Source organism: Schistocerca gregaria, unplaced genomic scaffold (genome assembly GCF_023897955.1).
Source record: "Schistocerca gregaria isolate iqSchGreg1 unplaced genomic scaffold, iqSchGreg1.2 ptg001127l, whole genome shotgun sequence".
Lineage (NCBI taxonomy): Eukaryota > Metazoa > Arthropoda > Insecta > Orthoptera > Acrididae > Schistocerca > Schistocerca gregaria.
Window position 1 is genome coordinate 27,501 of NW_026062460.1, and position 7,500 is coordinate 35,000.

Sequence of the window (7,500 nt, forward strand, 5' to 3'; positions counted from 1 at the left end):
GCTACAAGCATCGAACCGACGTGACGTATCTGACGGTGACTCAGGCATCCGTGTACTGCCACCACTATCCACCCCCCCCCCCCCTCTCTCTCTGCCCCCTTCCCACACAATACCAAATTTAACCAACTTTATCGCTTAACCTAACTGTGGCTGTACCAGTTTATCGCTTAACCTAACTGTGGCTGTACCAGTTTATCGCTTAACCTAACTGTGGCTGTACCAGTTTATCGCTTAACCTAACTGTGGCTGTACCAGTTTATCGCTTAACCTAACTGTGGCTGTACCAGTTTATCGCTTAACCTAACTGTGGCTGTACCAGTTTATCGCTTAACCTAACTGTGGCTGTACCAGTTTATCGCTTAACCTAACTGTGGCTGTACCAGTTTATCGCTTAACCTAACTGTGGCTGTACCAGATTATCGCTTAACCTAACTGTGGCTGTACCAGATTATCGCTTAACCTAACTGTGGCTGTACCAGATTATAGCTTAACCTAACTCAATTTGTCCCTTAACCTAACTCAATTTGTCCCTTAACCTAACTCAATTTGTCCCTTAACCTAACTCAATTTGTCCCTTAACCTAACTCAATTTGTCCCTTAACCTAACTCAATTTGTCCCTTAACCTAACTCAATTTGTCCCTTAACCTAACTCAATTTGTCCCTTAACCTAACTCAATTTGTCCCTTAACCTAACTCAATTTGTCCCTTAACCTAACTCAATTTGTCCCTTAACCTAACTCAATTTGTCCCTTAACCTAACTCAATTTGTCCCTTAACCTAACTCAATTTGTCCCTTAACCTAACTCAATTTGTCCCTTAACCTAACTCAATTTGTCCCTTAACCTAACTCAATTTGTCCCTTAACCTAACTCAATTTGTCCCTTAACCTAACTCAAGTTGTCCCTTAACCTAACTCAAGTTGTCCCTTAACCTAACTCAAGTTGTCCCTTAACCTAACTCAAGTTGTCCCTTAACCTAACTCAAGTTGTCCCTTAACCTAACTCAAGTTGTCCCTTAACCTAACTCAAGTTGTCCCTTAACCTAACTCAAGTTGTCCCTTAACCTAACTCAAGTTGTCCCTTAACCTAACTCAAGTTGTCCCTTAACCTACTCAAGTTGTCCCTTAACCTAACTCAAGTTGTCCCTTAACCTAACTCAAGTTGTCCCTTAACCTAACTCAAGTTGTCCCTTAACCTAACTCAAGTTGTCCCTTAACCTAACTCAAGTTGTCCCTTTACCTAACTCAAGTTGTCCCTTAACCTAACTCAAGTTGTCCCTTAACCTAACTCAAGTTGTCCCTTAACCTAACTCAAGTTGTCCCTTAACCTAACTCAAGTTGTCCCTTAACCTAACTCAAGTTGTCCCTTAACCTAACTCAAGTGTCCCTTAACCTAACTCAAGTTGTCCCCTTAACCTAACTCAAGTTGTCCCTTAACCTAACTCAAGTTGTCCCTTAACCTAACTCAAGTTGTCCCTTAACCTAACTCAATTTGTCCCTTAACCTAACCCACGTTGTCCCTTAACCTAACTCAAGTTGTCCCTTAACCTAACTCAAGTTGTCCCTTAACCTAACTCAAGTTGTCCCTTAACCTAACTCAAGTTGTCCCTTAACCTAACTCAAGTTGTCCCTTAACCTAACTCAAGTTGTCCCTTAACCTAACTCAAGTTGTCCCTTAACCTAACTCAAGTTGTCCCTTAACCTAACTCAAGTTGTCCCTTAACCTAACTCAAGTTGTCCCTTAACCTAACTCAAGTTGTCCCTTAACCTAACTCAAGTTGTCCCTTAACCTAACTCAAGTTGTCCCTTAACCTAACTCAAGTTGTCCCTTAACCTAACTCAAGTTGTCCCTTAACCTAACTCAATTTGTCCCTTAACCTAACTCAATTTGTCCCTTAACCTAACTCAATTTGTCCCTTAACCTAACTCAATTTGTCCCTTAACCTAACTCAATTTGTCCCTTAACCTAACTCAATTTGTCCCTTAACCTAACTCAAATTTGTCCCTTAACCTAACTCAATTTGTCCCTTAACCTAACTCAATTTGTCCCTTAACCTAACTCAATTGTCCCTTAACCTAACTCAAGTTGTCCCCTTAACCTAACTCAAGTTGTCCCTTAACCTAACTCAATTTGTCCCTTAACCTAACCCACGTTGTCCCTTAACCTAACTCAAGTTGTCCCTTAACCTAACTCAAGTTGTCCCTTAACCTAACTCAAGTTGTCCCTTAACCTAACTCAAGTTGTCCCTTAACCTAACCGACGTTGTCCCTTAACCTAACCGACGTTGTCCCTTAACCTAACCCACGTTGTCCCTTAACCTAACCCACGTTGTCCCCTTAACCTAACCACGTTGTCCCTTAACCTAACCCACGTTTGTCCCTTAACCTAACCCACGTTGTCCCTTAACCTAACCCACGTTGTCCCTTAACCTAACCCACGTTGTCCCTTAACCTAACCCACGTTGTCCCTTAACCTAACCCACGTTGTCCCTTAACCTAACCCACGTTGTCCCTTAACCTAACCCACGTTGTCCCTTAACCTAACCCACGTTGTCCCTTAACCTAACCCACGTTGTCCCTTAACCTAACCCACGTTGTCCCTTAACCTAACCCACGTTGTCCCTTAACCTAACCCACGTTGTCCCTTAACCTAACCCACGTTGTCCCTTAACCTAACCCACGTTGTCCCTTAACCTAACCCACGTTGTCCCTTAACCTAACCCACGTTGTCCCTTAACCTAACCCACGTTGTCCCTTAACCTAACCCACGTTGTCCCTTAACCTAACCCACGTTGTCCCTTAACCTAACCCACGTTGTCCCTTAACCTAACCCACGTTGTCCCTTAACCTAACCCACGTTGTCCCTTTGCCTAACATAGTTCACTGCTCGGAATCTCTGGTGTCGTTGTTATCCTCATGTAGATGTCTTGCGAGTGTTGCTTACTTTCCACATATTCCTGCTATCCACTGTCAATTGTACTGCAATAGGACTATATCGCCGACCCCCCCCCCCCCCCTCCCCCCCCCTCTGTCCCCCTCTGTCCCCCTCTTTGTGTCTCTGTCCTCTCAAGCTGGTCGGTCTGGCGTTTGAGTGTTAAATGAGCCTCGCAGCTGCTTCAGTTGCATTCAGATGTCGACGCCCTCAGTGTACGTCGTGGTATGGTCTGTGTCCATTGTCCGCTGATGTCGTACGCGTAACCCACACGCTGTACCGATCATCGGTCGTTACGTACAGAGTGAAGTAGTGTGATACGTGTGACCGTACGCTGGCTGTGCCCAACGGTGTCGAATCTCAATTTCCATATGTTGTGCTTGATGCTACTTGTCTCGTCTCCCAATAACAGCTAGGTTGCACTGTGGTACGCCGTAGAGGCGTGTGGGAGGAACGTACGAACGCATTGTATGTCACCCTGGGTCGCTGGGGGTGGTGGTGCGGTGAGTCAGGTCAGGTCAGGTCAGCGTGAGCCGTCTGATGTAGTGACGCGTGTATTCCGACTTTGTCGTATTGCCTCACACAAAGTGCTACCCTGGTGGACCGCGTTCCATATCTGGGACATGCCGCAGATGCCGGTTGACAGTGGATCGCGGAAGGTACATCGCATACGTGCGCGGGCCACCTTCCACGTGTTCTCTTCTGCACATGTCGCAGTGTGTATGTGGTCTGATGTAGCGTGTCGTGACACATGACATCCTGGCATGCAAGAATTGTTGAATTCGCAAATGTAGGTGGACATCTACGTTTACTGCCCAAGATACGCAACATGAACTGGAAATCCGTTGTTGAGCGGTTGTTCACGCTGGAGGTGAATCTGTGATGGCGACGATCGGTACAGCTATAACCGGTTGTTTCAGCGGTACCCGCCACATCCACACGCGTGACTAGGCCCATGTGGGTATGAAGCGATACGCGGCGGTGGCTTGGTGGGACTGTTCCCGGCCGGTGAGGGGGGGCCGCCCGGCGTGTTGGCCGCGCGCTGCGTGGGGCGCAGCGCCAACAGGCGGCTGGTGGGGGGCGCCGAGTGGCAGGAGCGCCAGCCGACGGGCCCGGCTAGGCGGCGCAGCTACGCTGCGGCGCACCCTGCACGCGGCGCCTGGCGGCCAAAGTTGGTTCAGCCGAGCCCGGTGCGAAGCGCGGTGGACATCTGCAGTGTGCTGGTCTGATTGAGGACTGTGTGCGTTGAGGATGCGCCGCCGCCTGGCACTCGGCGCCGCGACGCCGTCTGCTGCTCGGTCGCCCCAGCGGTTTCTCGCAGGTGGTTTGTATCGCAGTTGTGCGGACGTGTTGGCGCGTGCGCTGTGCTGGGAGAGTTCGCTTCTGCACCCAAGTGGGGCTTTGCCCTTGTTGTGGCGCTGGCGTTGGAGCTGCCGGTCACCATAGGTGGCGCGTGTTGTCTCCCGCCGGCAATGCCACGAACAGCACGCTCCCGGGCCTCTGTCGGCAGCGGCAAGCTCAGTTGGGAGCAAGGGTGTTCGCACTAAAACCGTCTACTCGCCTAACTCCGGGCGATTTGCGCCTCTCTCGAAACCGACCAAGTACCTAGGACGGCGCTGCGCCGCCGCCGGGACCTGAGAGGGTTTCGAGGTGTATCGTGCAGGGGAGCTCGGCCTCCTCCTGTTTGCAGGAATAATTGAGCGGACGCTTGCGTGTTCGCGCGGGCCCCCGGGACACACTCCCGGGCGGCCGGCTGCTCAGCTCTAGTTGACGCAGCTCCCTGGTTGATCCTGCCAGGTAGTCATATGCTTGTCTCAAAGATTAAGCCATGCATGTCTCAGTACAAGCCGCATTAAGGTGAAACCGCGAATGGCTCATTAAATCAGTTATGGTTCTTAGATCGTACCCACGTTACTTGGATAACTGTGGTATTCTAGAGCTAATACATGCAAACAGAGTCCCGACCAGAGATGGAAGGGACGCTTTTATTAGATCAAAACCAATCGGATTGGCTTGTCTGGTCCGTTTGCCTTGGTGACTCTGAATAACTTTGGGCTGATCGCACGGTCCTCGTACCGGCGACGCATCTTTCAAATGTCTGCCTAACACTAGATCGCGTGTTAGGTTCTGCGCCTACCATGGTTGTAACGGGTAACGGGGAATCAGGGTTCGATTCCGGAGAGGGAGCCTGAGAAACGGCTACCACATCCAAGGAAGGCAGCAGGCGCGCAAATTACCCACTCCGGCACGGGGAGGTAGTGACGAAAAATAACGATACGGGACTCATCCGAGGCCCCGTAATCGGAATGAGTACACTTTAAATCCTTTAACGAGTATCTATTGGAGGGGCAAGTCTGGTGCCAGCAGCCGCGGTAATTCCAGCTCCAATAGCGTATATTAAAGTTGTTGCGGTTAAAAAGCTCGTAGTTGGATTTGTGTCCCACGCTGTTGGTTCACCGCCCGTCGGTGTTTAACTGGCATGTATCGTGGGACGTCCTGCCGGTGGGGCGAGCCGAAGGGGTGCTTTCGCGTCCCGAGGCGGACCCCGTTTAAATCCTACCAGGGTGCTCTTTGTTGAGTGTCTCGGTGGGCCGGCACGTTTACTTTGAACAAATTAGAGTGCTTAAAGCAGGCAAGCCCGCCTGAATACTGTGTGCATGGAATAATGGAATAGGACCTCGGTTCTATTTTGTTGGTTTTCGGAACCCGAGGTAATGATTAATAGGGACAGGCGGGGGCATTCGTATTGCGACGTTAGAGGTGAAATTCTTGGATCGTCGCAAGACGAACAGAAGCGAAAGCATTTGCCAAGTATGTTTTCATTAATCAAGAACGAAAGTTAGAGGTTCGAAGGCGATCAGATACCGCCCTAGTTCTAACCATAAACGATGCCAGCCAGCGATCCGCCGCAGTTCCTCCGATGACTCGGCGGGCAGCCTCCGGGAAACCAAAGCTTTTGGGTTCCGGGGGAAGTATGGTTGCAAAGCTGAAACTTAAAGGAATTGACGGAAGGGCACCACCAGGAGTGGAGCCTGCGGCTTAATTTGACTCAACACGGGAAACCTCACCAGGCCCGGACACCGGAAGGATTGACAGATTGATAGCTCTTTCTTGATTCGGTGGGTGGTGGTGCATGGCCGTTCTTAGTTGGTGGAGCGATTTGTCTGGTTAATTCCGATAACGAACGAGACTCTAGCCTGCTAACTAGTCGCGTGACATCCTTCGTGCTGTCAGCGATTACTTTTCTTCTTAGAGGGACAGGCGGCTTCTAGCCGCACGAGATTGAGCAATAACAGGTCTGTGATGCCCTTAGATGTTCTGGGCCGCACGCGCGCTACACTGAAGGAATCAGCGTGTCTTCCTAGGCCGAAAGGTCGGGGTAACCCGCTGAACCTCCTTCGTGCTAGGGATTGGGGCTTGCAATTGTTCCCCATGAACGAGGAATTCCCAGTAAGCGCGAGTCATAAGCTCGCGTTGATTACGTCCCTGCCCTTTGTACACACCGCCCGTCGCTACTACCGATTGAATGATTTAGTGAGGTCTTCGGACTGGTACGCGGCATCGACTCTGTCGTTGCCGATGCTACCGGAAAGATGACCAAACTTGATCATTTAGAGGAAGTAAAAGTCGTAACAAGGTTTCCGTAGGTGAACCTGCGGAAGGATCATTACCGACTAGACTGCATGTCTTTCGATGTGCGTGTCGTGTCGCGCAACACGCTACCTGTACGGCAGTGGCCGTGCGCCGCGTGCGGAACCACGCGTGCCTCTCAAAACTAGCGGAAGTGTTGTTGTTGTGTGGTACGAGCGCTGAAGCTCTGGAGCGGCTGGCCTGCGGTACCTGGCGCCTGGCGCCGGTTTTGAATGACGTTCGCCCGAGTGCCTGTCCGCTCCGGTGTGGAGCCGTACGACGCCCATCGGCTGTGAGGCCGTTGGACACAAAAAAAATAGTGGAACAGGGGCCGTCAGACGCCTCAGTCCCGCAAATGCTACTGTCTTGAAAGAGACAGTGGGAGACTGAAAAGGAAAAGATCACCCAGGACGGTGGATCACTCGGCTCGTGGGTCGATGAAGAACGCAGCAAATTGCGCGTCGACATGTGAACTGCAGGACACATGAACATCGACGTTTCGAACGCACATTGCGGTCCATGGATTCCGTTCCCGGGCCACGTCTGGCTGAGGGTCGGCTACGTATACTGAAGCGCGCGGCGTTTGTCCCGCTTCGGAGACGTGGGAGTGTCGTGGTCGCCTGTGTGGCCGGCCGCGTCTCCTTAAACGTGCGATGCGCGCCCGTCGCCTGGCGGTTCGCATACCGGTACTTTCTCGGTAGCGTGCACAGCCGGCTGGCGGTGTGGCGTGCGACACCTCGTACAACGACCTCAGAGCAGGCGAGACTACCCGCTGAATTTAAGCATATTACTAAGCGGAGGAAAAGAAACTAACAAGGATTCCCCCAGTAGCGGCGAGCGAACAGGGAAGAGTCCAGCACCGAACCCCGCAGGCTGCCGCCTGTCGTGGCATGTGGTGTTTGGGAGGGTCCACTACCCCGACGCCTCGCGCCGAGCCCA

At 51.3% G+C, this 7,500-nt stretch overlaps 3 non-coding genes across 3 annotated transcripts in view; all 3 read left to right on the plus strand.

Annotated features, from left to right (window-relative positions):
• Nucleotides 1-4,708: 4,708 nt before the first annotated feature.
• On the plus strand, nucleotides 4,709-6,601 carry LOC126328392 (small subunit ribosomal RNA). The gene has a single exon (XR_007561893.1). It is a non-coding gene; the product is annotated as a small subunit ribosomal RNA (ribosomal RNA).
• A 362-nt stretch (nucleotides 6,602-6,963) lies between these two features.
• LOC126328401 (5.8S ribosomal RNA) lies at nucleotides 6,964-7,118 on the plus strand. The gene has a single exon (XR_007561901.1). It is a non-coding gene; the product is annotated as a 5.8S ribosomal RNA (ribosomal RNA).
• Nucleotides 7,119-7,306: 188 nt separating this feature from the next.
• LOC126328394 (large subunit ribosomal RNA) overlaps nucleotides 7,307-7,500 on the plus strand; it is a 4,222-nt gene continuing 4,028 nt past the window's right edge. Inside the window, exon 1 of the ribosomal RNA XR_007561894.1 lies at nucleotides 7,307-7,500. This exon is cut by the window's right edge and continues 4,028 nt beyond it. This is a non-coding gene — a ribosomal RNA (large subunit ribosomal RNA).